Source organism: Sus scrofa, chromosome 10 (assembly GCF_054392235.1).
Source record: "Sus scrofa isolate SSC_HxYL_T2T_F1_AM1 chromosome 10, Sscrofa_HxYL_maternal_Yorkshire_Landrace_v2.0, whole genome shotgun sequence".
Classification (NCBI taxonomy): domain Eukaryota; kingdom Metazoa; phylum Chordata; class Mammalia; order Artiodactyla; family Suidae; genus Sus; species Sus scrofa.
In genome coordinates, this window is record NC_139392.1 from 32449574 (window position 1) to 32465978 (window position 16405).

The following is a 16405-nucleotide window of genomic DNA, read 5'->3' on the forward strand; positions in this document are numbered from 1 at the left end:
ACAGCCCAAGCGATGCAGATCTGAGCCCTGTCTGTGACCACATCTCACAGGAATGTCAGATCCTTAACTCACTGAGTGAGGCCAGAGATCAAACCTGCATGCTCATAGATACAAGTCAGGTTTTCAAGCTGCTGAGCCACAACGGGAACTCCCAGAGCTGTAGTTTCTAATGCTGGTGCCCCACCCCTGCCCACAGGAGCTCGTGCATTGCAGGGGTCCCAGGCATTTGTATTTGTACCAGCCACATGGGTGATTCGGTACCAGTTTGGAGCAGTCCTACAAGGGTGACCCAGAATGAACCCACCATTTCCTCCCAAATGTTGGGCAAATTCATTTTCAGGAAGCTGGAGGGGTGTTGTTGTGAGTTCAGACACTGGCTCCCCATTCAGTAGGGGAACTTTCATGAGCAGGCAACTTCCCTCTCTGTGCCTTGGCACCCTTGTTTGAAAAATAAAGGTGATTATTTTTTTCCTGCCTTGTGTTAAAACGTTTCTCATAGAGATTTCTTGGGGAGGGCTCCAGGTTCGAGCCTTGTATATGCCTCTCAATTTGCTAAGCTTTGTTTGTGTTGGAGTCTTGGAGCTGGGCTGCAGTTGAATCTGTTTTGTCCAGCGCACTGAGCAAACAGTGAGGCAGGGTGACCTGCGAAATCTAGAAGGTTGATCTTCCCTCAATCATCCCTTTTCCTGTGGATGGAGTCATCACCCCCTCTCCAGACAAGGAGACAGGAGCCCAGAGCTCCACCTTTGTGCCTGCTGAGGCTGATGTGGGTTGTGGGGGGAAAGGATGGTTTTCATGCCAGAGATGTGCTCCCATGGTGATGGATTTGGTTTCACTGTGTCTCCAGGAGAGTTTTCTAGGAGGGACAGAGGCCTGGGGTATTCCTCCAGCTCTTTCTGCTCCCTTGTCTGGATATCGGTGTTATTTAGATCACAAGAAGACAGGCCAGATGGCGACCAAGCCAGGTTCTCTGGGTGAGAGGCCAAGTTGATTGGCTGCAAAATCAGGATGTAAGTCAACACTACATGCTTATTTCCTAGAAATGGCAGGTCATTCTCATTCCGTGAAACCACAATCTGCCTCTCACTAGGCTCAGCTCTCCAAATCTACCAGGAAAGATTTTAAAAGCCTGTCCTGGTGTCTCATGGGGAGACCACAGTGACTGAGAGGCAGGAATGGGACAGCTTTGGCTTCCAGAAATTTGTGTCTGATATTGTTCCTTGGTGACTCAGAGACAGACTTGCCCACACTGGCCAATTCTTGGTCCCATAATATGGGCAAAGATTGGAGGCTTGTGCAGTGTCAACCTGATCACTTGGACTGACAGGGATGTTGCAAGAGAGCTAAGAGGCAGATAACCAGGTAAAATCACCTGTCTGGGGGCCTTAAATACCTCCATGAATACTGCTAACTCCATCTCTGCCACCTCTCTGGCCAGAATCCCATCCACATGCCCAGCTGCCCCCTGGGAGAGGGCTGAGTTTTGCAAAGCGACCTCCTGGAGAAGAGTGCAGGGTGGGGCAGCTGTGCCACAGATTTTGGCAGAGATCCTTTGGGTATGAGGTAGCTGACTATGGTACAGAGTGACCCTGAACAGACAAAAGGGAGCCACAAAGCCTCTGTGCTAAGTGGTCACCATCATCCATCACACACTGACATCTTGAAGTCTGGCCTCTGAGGCCACTCATTCTCCCCTAACCTGGCCCCAGGTGGTAGGTCACTTTCCAGGCAATCATGGTGATGGCTTCAGGATCTGGTGCTTGATGTGTGGAAGCAAGGTTCTCAGGGTTCACTACCCCATTTGGGCCAGTGTTCCCATCTTACTGGCCAAGGCAATGCCCCTTTGCTCTGAGTAAGTGGGTCCGAGTCCCAGTCACCTCCTATTTTTGCGACCCCACCCACCCCAGATAGGATGTACACAGAATCTCCATGTGAATCTGCTCACTCCCTGCATCACCTGACATGTGTGGACCTTTAAATACAGATTCTGGGAGGTCTTGACCTTGGGGGTGAACCCTACTGCTTGTACCCTGCCTTGTTCAGGCCAGGAAACCTAGGACCTCCTCCATCCTGTCACTGTCCCTTCCCAGGGCTGAGAGAAGCTGCACCCAATGGTCAGTTCTCCTCCAGTGCCTGGGGCTCCCCATCCCAGGTAAGGACCTCAGGGATCCAGCTCAGGCCCAGGTCCCCGGACTTTTGCTTCAGGACTGGTCAATGAAGGGCCTCACATACCGGAGCAATCATAGGAAATGTCACAAAGAAGTCATAAAACTAGACAGCATGCAGGTCCTGGCAGGCTGGGACTGATGTCAGTGGAGGACTTGAGGTCATGGCTTTATCACAGCACAGTGAGATTGTTCTGCATCATGATGGCCCCCAGCCACCAGAATTAAACTGTCTCACACTAGCCCCCTGGGTCAATCAGGGAAAAAGGTTGGTAATTCCCCTGAGATGATTGTGGGTTTAAAAATTCTATGTCTGTGACATTTCAGTTAAAGGGATGGCTCAGCTGCCTGCAGTGGCCTTTCCCTAAGCCACAGGGTAGAGAGGTGATTAGTGGGTTGCTCTGTCCATGGTGTTAATACAGCTCTTGTATTTGGTAACTCTGATTTCACTGTTTAAAGTCTTTTTAAATCTTTTTCTAGTAAGAAGAAAAATGACACTGAGCAAGGCCAAGGTTGCTGAATAAACACAAACCCCCTTGAGATCCTGGCATGCAGGCACCACATATCTTTCCCAGGAACTTGGAGATAAGGAGGGGATTGTTGCTTCCCAGGGGTTTGAGGATCAGTCAAAGTGTGCCTGGGGAGTCCACATTTCCCACCTGTACAAGTGGCTTTATGTTATCTTGTTTCTTCATTTTACCTTCATCCTCCAGCTGTTAAAAAAAGACTCCCTGGAAGCTCCCACTGTGGCTCCACCGTAATAACCCAAATAGTATCTATGAGGATGAGTGTTTGATCTCTGGCTTCACTCAGTGGGTTAAGGATTCAGCATTGCTGTGAGTTGAGGTGTAGGTTTCAGATGTGGCTTGGATCCCATGTTACTGTGGTTGTGGTATAGGTTGGCAGCTACAGCTCTGATTCGACCCCTAGCCTGGAAACTTCCATATGCTGAGGGTGAGACCCTAAAAAGCAAAAAAAAAAAAAAAAAAAAAAAAAAAAAAAAAAAGAGAGAAGAAGGGAAAGATGAGGAAGCATAAATTAGGAGTTTGGGATTAACATTTACACACTACCATATATCAAATAGATCATCAACAAGGACCTACTATATAGCACAGGGAACTCTAGTCAATATTCTGTAATAACTTACATAGAACAAAATCTGAAAAATAATGAATATATATATGTATAACTGAATCATTTTGCTGTACACTTGAAATTAATACAATATTGTACAGCCAATATAAAATAAAAATTAAATTAAAAAAATGTTGCCTACAGCCTGAAATGTACAAGTTAGCCATTTGTCAAGGCTCTGAATTTTAAGGGTATAACAGTTTTCAAATCATGTAGAGATAAAAACTTGCAGAACATAGAATGACACTTGTCTTTTTGGAGATTTATAGGAACATCATGACATGACCTAAGCAGACAGCTACAAGAACAAAGGATTGAGACACCAAGAAATTTGTAACAGTGACTCCCACTTCATCCTTTTAGTATAAAAGAATCCTGAATTCTACCTTGAGTTAAATGGCTTTCTAAGACACTAGTCCATCATTTTCTCAGTCTGTTGGCTTCCCAAATACAGTCACTATTCCTGGCCCCAACACCCCATCTCCCAATTTATTGGCCTGCTGTATGGTGAGCACAATGAGTTTGGACTAGGTAACGATAGAACTGTTCTGTGTCTTGATTGTGCTTTTGGTTACACAGCTATACAGATTTGTTAAAGTTATCACAGAACTTTAAAAAGTACTTTTTAATTTACATGTAAATTTACAACATACTATACGCTAGTTGAAAATACTTTTAAAAATACTATAAATTAACAAAAGCATCCTTATGATTATAATGTTATACTTGGCCATTCCTCTGATCCAGTCTAAAGCATGCATTTCATCCTCATTTACCATCCAATCTCCCTTGACAATTCCACTTCCAATTTTAGCCTGCATGTTTAGAAATAATCAGTTATATATGACTGGAGGTCTCTGTTCTGCCCAGGGTCATTTGTTTCACACAGACACTCTCATGCTCTCAGTCAAAACAGAGTATAGAGAGGGACACATAGACAATGTTCAAAGATGTTAGAACAAAATATGTGCCATTTGTTATGCCACATATGGTACAATATTTGAACAATGCTGTAAAATTTTGCTGTTTCAAAAACAACAAATTAAAACACATCAAGATGGGAGAACAACTCATTCTTCTCTACAAGGCCATTTATAAGTAATTAGCAAACTTTGTCTTAATTACAAAATTTTAGAGGAGTTTATTATTGTGATTGCATGAATGTTCAAATGAAAGTTTGATACACAGATATCATACTGATAGAGATATTATTAATCATAACTTCTTGAAACAATTTTCCCAACTTAGAGATACTATTTTAAATGATGGCAAAAGGGGTCATATTCTTTGTGAGCCAAATTGTAAAGAAAATACGCAAAACCTGCAGGTTTAACAATGCTTTATGATGTAAAAATCATATAGTAACAGCACCAAAGTTGATAAGAAAATGCAGCATTGTTTAAATGAAAGATATTTTTGTGAAGACTACTCTCCAATATCTGGCTGTAGAATATCATAATTATGAAAGCCACAACTATAGAAAGAGACAAGTCTTTTCTTTGAAATGTCAGTGGGTCATTCTAAGACATTGCTTATTATTCTCCCATTGTTACACAGAGTATATTAAACTCCTGCAAAGTCCTAATGAAATGTATCTGTATTCATAGCTGTCTATAGCTGCAAGAGTCCATATACATACACGTCAAAAAAAAAAAAAACCCTTGGAACACCCAAAGTGGTCAGTCATACTATGCTTGTTAAAAGTATCAAAACCTGCATTACTGAGAATCATTTCTTCCTACAAAAGAACTTCTGCCTCAGCAGAAAAGACATTAAAAATGAGATATCCACAACCAAACATTGTAAAACATTAACACTGTAAATATTTCCTCTTTTAAAATCACATTCAAGCCTTTACCATAAAGTATTTATTTACCTCACACAGCAACATTTCTAGTGGGATGATAAGAATACTACTATGCTTTTAAAGTAAAAACATTAGGGAGTTCCTGTTGTGGCTCAATGGTTACTGAATCTGACTAGGAACCATGAGGTTGTGGGTTCAATCCCTGGCCTTGCTCAGTTGGTTAAGGATCTGGCATTGCTGTGAGTTGTGGTGTAGGTCGCAGATGCAGCTTGGATCCTGCATTGCTGTGGCTCTGATGTAGACCTGAGGCTGCATCTCCAATTTGACCCCTAGCCTTGGAACCTCTATATGCTGTGGGAGCAGCCCAAGAAATGGCAAAAACACAAAAAAAAAGAATTAAAGTAATAACATCAGAGGGCCAGGTTTCTTATATCTTCCTGCTTTTCCAGATTTAAAATCTGCATCCTTCCAAGAATGAAAGGAAGGGCAAGCACTTCTCGACATCTACATGCATCTCATTAACCAAACTTGAGCCATCTCCGCACACAAGCTGGAATAAAGGCTGAGGAATTGAATATTTCAAATATCCAAACTATACAGTTAATTTTTTTTTTGTTTCAGATTTTACTTTTGTTTACAACCACTTAAAATGAAAGAAAACCATTATTTGCTCATGAGTCTTATGAAAATAGGCCACACACCGGTTTTGGCCAACAATCCATAGTATGCTGGCTCATGAAGTAGAGAGTAAATTGTGTGGAGATAGATGATTTCATCTCTTAAGAAATATACTTTTTTTAGGGTGGTCAGGGAAGGTCCCAAACTTGGGGCTCCTAGGACATTTCAGACTCTTACTCTCTCTGACACAGGAATCAAGAATATTGTACCATACTCTGAGGAGACCTACTGAGTGAGGTTCTTGGATTATTTAGTGATGATGGATGTCATGTACAGTTAAATTTGTTTGGAGATAAAAGATTTACACTTGTATATCCTCAGCATGTCTACAACATCTTCTAGTTCTTTTTGAATCTCTGTATTAGTTTTCTCTTGCTGTTTTAATAAATTACCACAAATTGAGTGACTTAAACCAGAACATACTTATTAACTTATAGCACCTTAGGTCACAGTACCAAAGTGTATCTCATTGACAAAAAGCAGTGTTGGCAAGGCTGTATTTCTTCTTGTGTTCTTTAGCGGGGATCCAGTTATTCTTGCTCAATTACATTATTGGTAAGGTTCAGTTCCTTGAGGTTCTAACATTGAAGATGTTGTTTCCTTGCTGGCTGCCAGGCAAAAGTCATTCTCAAGTTATGGAGATGACTACAGTTCTTGAGAATGAAATTGGGAGGATGACTCTAACTGACAGACACTCATTTTCCTTCATAAGCTCAGTTCAAAGGCTTAAATATTTTAAACTCTATAAAAAGAGTTAAGTCATGGAAGAGAGGCAAGCACATTAATGCAATAAAATTGGATGGATTGGATAATTTAAAAGATCATTTCTACCATATTTCTACATTTTTAAATTAATAGACAAGTTAAAATATGCAAATTGGCATAGGATTGTTTGTGGTACAGTGATGAAAAAGATGAAATAATTCAAAGTAAATTAATATGAGGCCAAAATTGCTACATAAAATATAGAGATATCCGCCAAGTAAATGGGTTGAGACCAGTGGAAAATTCTGGTATAACATGCACTTAGAAAGAGAACTAAGGGCCTGAAAGTTTTCTCTTGGTATTTTGATTAGAGTAATTCTACAGGAGTATACAATGGGTTTAATAAACATGCTCCCAATGTTTGTTGGTTCTCTGAAAGCTCTAGACTTTGTCAGGAGCCTGAGATAGGGGATAGCAATATTAATCTGCCCATTCACTCATACAGTCCCTCATTTAAACATTATTACTTAACTGCTTTTGGCCACTTGCCATGTCATAGAATGCAAAACATATACAAGTATGAAGATATAGGCAATAATTTGGGTAAATAATCTTGTATATTTCCAGTATAATTTAACACAAAAGTCTTAACAGATTCAATTATGGTTTTTTAATGAAAAAATGTGAATCATATTTGACTTTTATTCATAAGACAGGATTATTATTTAGGCCTAGCATATTAAAGATAATTTGCCTAATTAAGGACAGAAAATTGTGGATTAGCATTTAAAAGTGTATCAAGGGTTTCCTGCTGTGGCTCAGTGAGTTACGAATGTGATTAGTATCCATGAGGATGTGGATGGATCCCTGACATTTCTCAGTGGGTTAAGAATCTGGCATTGCCATGAGCTGTGGTGTAGGTTGCAGGTGTGGCTCAGATCTGGCATTGCTATGGAATAGGTTGGAAACTGCAGCTCTGATTCAACCCCTGGCCTGGGAACTTCCATATGCCATGGGTTGGGCCCTAAAAAGACACTAAACATATTTTTTAAGTATCTTAAAATACATTAAAACAAATGTTTATAGTGATGACCTTCTTAAAAAGAGAGTGTACAGATATAAAATGCTTCTCTGATACTGTGTGGCAAACAGCTAAATTACCTATAAATAATTTTCTGAGTGCTGCAATCACATCCTTGTTACCAAGGCAGTATATCTTAGGATTAAAAATCAGAGTCATGATGGTATAAAACAGAGAGAGCAGTTTATAAATTCCTGCAGAATGACTGGATTTGGGCCTGAAGTAAGTAATGCTAAGAGATCCAAAAAATAAGAGCACTACCAGCAGGTGAGAAGAACATGTGGAAAAGGCTTTGGCTTGATCTCTGGCTGTGGGCAACCTCAGAATATTGGAAGTGATTTTGTTACAAGAGGCAAGTATCAACATGAAAGGGACAGCACCAAACAACAGAGCCACTACATAAATAGACAGCTCATGCACAGAAGTGTCTCCACAGGTAAGCTTCAGAATGGGGGAAATGTCACAGAAAAGTGATTAATTTGGTTAGAATGACAGAAATGCAGAGAGGAAATCTGGCAGGTTTGCCCTATCTGCACTGGGATTCCACTGATCCAGGAGCCAACAGCCAGTTGGATGCACATCTTGTGGTTCATGACTAGAGGATAGTGCAGAGAGTTACAGATGGCCATGTAGTGGTCATAGGCCATCATGGCCAGGTGGAAACCTTCAGTGGCTCCCAGTATAAGGAAGAAGCACATTTGAGTGGCACAGGTAAGCATAGAAATGCTTCTATTCTGAGTGCAAAGGTTGACTAGAATCCTTGGGAGTGTGACAGACACATAGCAGATTTCCAAAGAGAAAAATATTGCCAGAAAAAAAAATACATGGGTTTCTGGAGTGTAGTGTCAAGCCTATTTATTATTATTATGAGGCTATTTTAAGTTAAGATAATGATGTAAATGATGGAGAACCCTTCATTGGGTTCAAATGAAAGAGTAACCCTTGAAGGACTGGAATGTCAGAAAATTGCAGGAGTACAAATTGCATCACTGTGGACACATTGTCTACTGCTTCCATCTCTCCATATTTCATTTGTGGGAATGATTTTATTTTCTGCACTGTTAATCCACTTTCATTGGCTCTTGTTTTCTTATGTGAAACAGGATTATATTTATTCTTTCCAGTTTATCTGCTTTCCTATAAAAGCAAAACCTATAACTGAAAAGAGGTCTAAAAGTGTGAAGTATTTTTTCATTATTATTAAATGTGTTTTAAGGAAAAAAAACCTCTCTAGTCTCCACTTTCTATTACAGATTATCATATTTCTTTGTTTCTAAAGATAGGATTATAATTTTGCTAGCCATCTAAATACTCAAAATGCAATATATGAATTTATGTTCAATTATATCAGTGATTTTCTTCTTCCAGTTGACATTTTTTTTCTCACCACTCAATTCTATTTGATATTATTATCAACTCAAAATTAATTTTATTGCACAAGTAAATATTTTGTAAGCCATGTAAGATAACTTTAGGGATAAATATAGTTAATTTTTTAAAGTTATTGCAATGTCCTCTTCAGTTTTGACTTTCTATTTAATTTATTCTATTATAAACAAAATTGGTGAGCTGACTACTCAATACTTGAGATGACATTTAAATTTTATAACTGTATTTTCCAATATAAGGTCTATAAAATCAGCACTCATCACTTTTATTCAGGTTTTTCAGTCAAGAGGAAAGAAACTCTAAGGTGGTCTTCCTATCCAGGGACACTCATGAGGTCAGAGGCTGGAGCACCTAGCATTTTTTGTTCAGAAAAGCAATTCTAACTAGAATGTTCACTTCTCAATGCTTATGCTATGAAAGAGACATCAGCCACAACTCATCTCTGAGAACTTCCCAAATTACTCACTTCCTCAACAATTGCTATTATTATGCTAAATACATTTAATTCATTCATTTTTTTCTTTTTGCACACATATGTGTATTAGTTGAGGCATGTGAATATGTTAGGTTGAGATTGCCCAGCTTTATGTTGTACTTTTCTTTTTGCTCTATGTAGATGTTATGCTTCCTCTCATATTCTATTCATCTTTTTCTGCAATGTGTAGCATATTTTTTTCCACAAAAATATATTTACTAAATGCTTGAATAAATTAAAAGTGAATCAGCTTGATTGCCTCTTTGGAATAGTGCTTAAGATGTAAGTGATGGTTCCTACTCAGAATTCAGACTGACTTCCTCCTTACCCTGGTACAATTCAAGAATGCCTTCGGTGGTGTGTGTGTGAGTGTGTGTTTGGGTGGGGGGTAGAAATTGTAATCTTTTCACTCCCTCTGGCATAAGTAGCAAATTATTTCTTGTTTTCAGTAGGTTACATATAATTTTCATAGTGTTAACTGATTTGAAAGTTCACAGAGTCTAAGTCGTTACAAAGAATAGACACCCATATCCATATTCTACAAGCGTTAGATGAAGACAACTGTCCAGATATCAGCTATAAAAATATCAACACATATGGGGCAGAAGCAATGGTTCAGCTAAAACTTGTGAATCCTGGACTTTCTGTAATGGCACATCAGAGACACATCCAACTAGGAACCATGAGGTTGTGGGTTCAATTACTGGCCTTGCTCAGTGGGTTAAGGATCTGCATTGCCATGAGCTATGGTGTAGGTCACAGACATGGCTTGGATCTGGCATTGCTGTGGCTCTGGCATAGACTGGCAACTGTAGCTCTGATTGGACCCATAGCCTGGGAACCTCCATGTGCCATGAATGCAGCCCTAAAAATACAAAAAAAAAAACCAAAAAAAAATAAAAATAAAAAAATAAAAAATGAAACTTGTGAATCCTGAGGATTTTCTGTGAGTTATAAAAGGAAAGTTAAATAATAATTTTTTTTTTACCATTTACAATATCTCAGATTCCATATTAAGGTACAAATGTTATTTAAACCTTGATTCATTACTCTACAGTTCTCTCAAGGAAAATGTGATTGTAGGAAAGGCTGTAACTGTGGCTTTAAAATGGTCAGAACCTAATGGTTGATAGGTGGTATTACTAAATAATAATTTCATGTGTCTGAAACTACATGACCATAAATTTGTTTTTTGTTAGGTTATCTCATCCTGACACCTTTACTCATGTGTTATTCACTTATTTAATTAAATGTAAAGGGTACTGCATGGATACTGATTACAATTGTTTGTTGAATAAATCATCAATATTTTTGGACCAGCATGCATAATGAACCTACATTTGATGGGCTAACCATTGTCTTCAGAAACTGTCACCTGCCTTATTCCTTTTTTTCTATCTGCTCTTTATGTAAGATTTTCTCTCATTTTTTTTGTCCTCTCTCTAAATGTTTCCTCACTCTTCAAGCAGGGTAGTGCACTTGAAAAGCATACTGAAAATCAGGTACATAAAATAGCCAGAGAAACTAAGAACAACAGAACTTGCATCCAAGAATATAGTGTCCACATTTACTGAAAACACATTTAACTTCAACTTACTATTTGTCAAATGGAACAATATTTTATGACTGTTACATGCAATTATTAGTGTAAAACCCTTTGCAAATTAAGAAATAATTTTTCAAATCCTATTTATATGTACTTATCTTCAAAATTCAGTCTCAGATAAAAAGATTTTCACAAATCCTGCCAACATATTTGCTGGTTTCTGACTTTTGGGAACACTTACTTCTTCTATTTATAAAACTCAGAAAGAAAAACATGAAATAATTCAGGTAAATGTACCCACTTTTTTTTACTCAAATAATTTGTGCTTATTTTTCTGGTCTTTCCACATTTTTTTTTGTCTTTTCCTAGGGCCACACCTGCAGAATATGGAGATTCCCAGGCTAGTGGTCTAATCAGAGCTGTAGCTGCCAGCCTATGCCAGGGCCATAGCAGTGCAGGATCTGAGCCACATCTGTGACCTACACCAAAGCTCATGGCAATGCCAGATCATTAACCCACTGAGTGAGGCCAGGAATTGAACACACAACCTCATGGTTCCTAGTCGAATTTGTTAACCACTGAGCCATGACAGAAACTCCTGGTTTTTCCACTTCAATAATAATTTTTTTTTGGTATACTAGCTGTATCACAATGCATTTAATGCTATTTAGAGCAATTTCATAAAATCAAATTGAAGATAAGTAATAACCTATATGTTTTCAATGCAGTTCAGAAGACGTTTTTCTTTAGGAGACATCTCCAAAGATAAAAGTGAAAACCACCTATTATTTCTTTAGCATTTTCAGATTCATTTACCATCTAACAATTTTAACCAAAAAATTATTCCCTTGGTATTAAAATGATGCAAACCCATTTTAATAAAGTTAATCCAGTATCTTATTCTTAGTTATATGAAATTAAACTTTGATGAGATATCCCCAGATTTAATATATATATAAATATTAAATATATGGCTACCATATAGTAATCACTTAATAAATATTAACACCTAAGATGATGATGAATATGAAGAACAGAGCAGTAATCTTTGGTATATTGCCCCTTTATATTACAAAATAATTTGTAATTTCTCATTTGATAATATAATGCTGAGAATAATACTGTAAAAATCTGTCTGAATCAGAGTTTGAAATTAAATAAAAATTACATCAAAGAATTTATCTTTTAAATTCTCAAAAATAAGTGTTCTTTAGTAGATGCAAAATATATACAGATGTATGTAAAAATATATTGTTTTTATTGGACAAAAATGATTCATGCCCACCAGTTTGAACTGACATTTAAGATAATGCTAACACTTACGGATTGAGTTACAAGAGAGAAAATTAGAATTTTTTTAACAATTAGGTAATTCACATTTATTTGAAACAGAGGTTAACCAGTGTCTATAATATTTTCTATTGTCATAACAAATATGCTCTTTAACCAGGAACTACTCTTTACCCTGGAGATTAGCTCCTTCCCCAAGCCACTTCCTAACTGATCTAAACTTTTTTTTTTTTTTTTTTTTTGTCTTTTTACCTTTTCTAGGGCTGCTCCCATGGCATATGGAGGTCCAAGGCTAGGGGTCTAATCAGAGTTGTAGCCACCGGTCTACACCAGAGCCACAGCAGTGTGGGATCCGAGCTGCATCTATGACCAACACCACAGCTCATGGCAACACCAGATCCTTAACCCACTGAGCAAGGACATGGATTGAATCCACAAACTCATGGTTCAGAGTTGGATTCATTAACCACTGCACCACAATGGGAACTCCTGAACAAAACTTTTCTCCCTGCCAATCAAGGAGTTTAGTACAACAACATATCTGTCCATATAACTCCACCTCTAAATTCTCTACATGATACTATACATAGAAAACCCTAAGGAATCAACCCCAAAACTACTTGAACTGATTAATAAATTCAGCAAAGTAGCAGGATATAAGATTAACATTCAGAAGTCAGTTGCATTTCTGTATACCAGCAATGAAACATTAGAAAAGGAATACAAAAATATGATACCTTTTAAAATTGTACCTCACAAAATCAAATACCTCGGAATAAACCTGACCAAGGAGGTAAAGGACCTATATGCCAAGAACTATAAAACTTTAATCAAAGAAATCAAAGAAGATGTAAAGAAATGGAAAGGTATTCCATGTTCCTGGATTGGGAAAATCAATATTGGAAAAATGGCCATTCTACCCAAAGCAATCTACAGACTCAATGCAATCCCTATCAAATTACCCAGGACTTTTTTCACAGAACTAGAACAAACAATCCAAACATTTATATGGAACAACAAAAGACCCAGAATGGCCAAAGCAATCCTGAGAAACAAAAACCAAGCAGGAGGCATAACTCTCCCAGACTTCAAGAAATACTACAAAGCCACAGTCATCAAAACAGTGTGGTACTGGTACCAAAACAGACAGACAGACCAATGGAACAGAATAGAGAACCCAGAAATAAACCCTGACACCTATGGTCAATTAATCTTTGACAAGGGAGGCAAGAACATAAAATGGGAAAAGGAAAGTCTATTCAGCAAGCATTGCTGGGAAACCTGGACAGCTGCATGCAAAGCAATGAAACTAGACCACACCTTCACACCATTCACAAAAATAAACTCAAAATGGCTGAAAGACTTAAATATACGACAGGACACCATCAAACTCCTAGAAGAGAACATAGGCAAAACACTCTCTGACATCAACATCATGAATATTTTCTCAGGTCAGACTCCCTAAGCAATAGATATTAGAGCAAAAATAAACACATGGGACCTCATCAAACTGAAAAGCTTTTGCACAGCAAAGGAAACCCAAAAGAAAACAAAAAGACAACTTACAGAATGGGAGAAAACAGTTTCAAATGATGCAGCTGACAAGGGCTTAATCTCTAGAATATATAAACAATTTATACAACCCAACAGCAAAAAAACCAATCAATCAACGGAAAAATGGGCAAAAGACCTGAATAGACATTTCTCCAAAGAAGATATACAGATGGCCAACAAACACATGAAAAAATGCTCCACATCTCTGATTATAAGAGAAATGCAAATCCAAACTACCATGAGATACCACCTCACACCAGTCAGAATGGCCATCATTAATAAATCCACAAAGAACAAGTGCTGGAGGGGCTGTGGAGAAAAGGGAACCCTCCTGCACTGTTGGTGGGAATGTAAACTAGTACAGCCACTATGGAGAACAGTTTGGAGATACCTTAGAAATCTATACATAGAACTTCCATATGACCCCGCAATCCCCGCATCTATCTGGACAAATCTCTACTTAAAAGAGACACATGCACCCGCATGTTCATTGCAGCACTAGTCACAATAGCCAGGACATGGAAACAACCTAAATGTCCATCGACAGATGATTGGATTTAGAAGAGGTGGTATATATACACAATGGAATACTACTCAGTCATAAAAAAGAATGACATAATGCCATTTGCAGCAACATGGATGGAACTAGAGAATCTCATCCTGAGTGAAATGAACCAGAAAGACAAAGACAAATACCATATGACATCACTTATAACTGGAATCTAATATCCAGCACAAATGAACATCTTCTCAGAAAAGAAAATCATGGACTTGGAGAAGAGACTTGTGGTTGCCTGATGGGAGAGGGAGGGAGTGGGAGGGATGGGGAGCTTGGGCTTATCAGACACAACTTAGAATAGATTTCCAAGGAGATCCTGCTGAATAGCATTGAGAACTATGTCTAGATACTCATGTTGCAACAGAAGAAAGGGTGGGGGAAAACTGTAATTGCAATGTATACATGTAAGGATAACCTGACCCCCTTGCTGTACAGTGGGAAAATAAAATAAATAAATAAATAAATAAATAAATAAATTCTCTACATATTTTTCTAGATTTTGTGTTTATTAAGACATAAAAGCCTTGTAAAATCAGAAATTTATGATTATATATTACCTGCAGCACAAACTAAGATATTCTAAAAAGATTCAATTGTGCAGGGTCTTAAATGAATTAGAAGATTATTTTTCAGTCATTATAAATTCATAAGTGGGGAATCTAGTGCTGTGGGGGCAGTGATGCCATCTTAAACACAAATCTTCCATCTCCACATCCACACTAGTCTGGCAGTCCTCATAACCCCCCAGACTACAGAATGGGCACCACAGATAAAGGGAAACAAACACTCACTTCTTTTTTAGATATACAGAGTAAAAACAGAATGTAGGATTTCAGTCCCTCACCTCAACTTTAGTTACAAGACAACACCAAGCTGGAAGAGGGGTTGGGAATATTTTTCACTGCACTGCCATGTGACCAGAGAAGACTGCCTATTTCTATCCTCAACTCTCCTTAGTTGTCACAACCTAAAATTCCAAGTAGCTCCTTTGCTGAGTTCCCAGCCAGAGGTGTCCTCAGGGTAATTGTGGCTCTTCTCAGTTTAGTGAGTATGCAGTGACAGAATATTTTTTCTGTAACATATCCTACAAACAAACACACATAGACACACACTCACAAAACACAATGGAGAAGAATATTAGATTTAACCATAGGAAGACGGAATAGATTTATACTTGTATAAAGAAGAATGGGTAGAGGCATGGAGAAAATTATATTAGAAATATTATGCCCATGTTTTGAAAGCTGTCACTAATAAAGGGTTACCTCTTTATGTACCAATTTTGAGTTATATTATTTTGTGATATATTTTATTTTAATTCTAGCCACTAAATATATATATGTGTAGGATAGCATTATTGTGGTTTTAATTTGTATTCTAATAATGGCTAGAAGTGGTGAGCATCTTTTATTCAATTATTTGACCTCTTTATATCCCTTTAAGTAAAAAATTTATTTAAGTGTTTGGTCCATTTGCTAATTAGGTTTGTTCTTTTCTCACTGTTGATTTTGAAACTCTCAGGAAGAAGCTGCTTTGAAGCAGAATTTCTTCCTCAGGGAGACCTCAGTTTTGCTTGTAAGAGCTTCAGCTGATTGTTGAGGACTACATTGTACAGGGTGATCTCCTTTACTTAAAACTTACTGAGGAGTTCCCGTTGTGGTGCAGTGGATGACTCAACTAGGAACCATGAGGTTGAGGGTTTTATCTCTGGTCTTGCTCACTGGGTTGATCCAGCATTGCTGTGAGCTCTGATGTAGATCACAGACATGGCTCAGATCTCGCATTGCTCTAGCTGTGGTATAAGGTGGCAGCTATAGTTCTGATTAGACCCCTAGCTAGGGAATCTCCATATCCCATGAATGCAGCCCCCAAAAAAAACAAACAAAAAAATCTTATTGATTTTAGGTGTTAACCACTTATACAGAATATCTCAAAACACTTCCTAGATTATCATTTGATAGCTGGGCACTATAGCCTGGACATGTTGACGTAAAACTAGCTGTCAGAGAACATCCTTTGTCA

At 38.2% G+C, this 16405-nt stretch overlaps 1 pseudogene; it reads right to left on the reverse strand.

The window, feature by feature from the left end:
* Positions 1–2115: 2115 nt before the first annotated feature.
* Positions 2116–8602, reverse strand: LOC146398930 (olfactory receptor 10AG1-like; annotated as a pseudogene).
* Positions 8603–16405: the final 7803 nt, after the last annotated feature.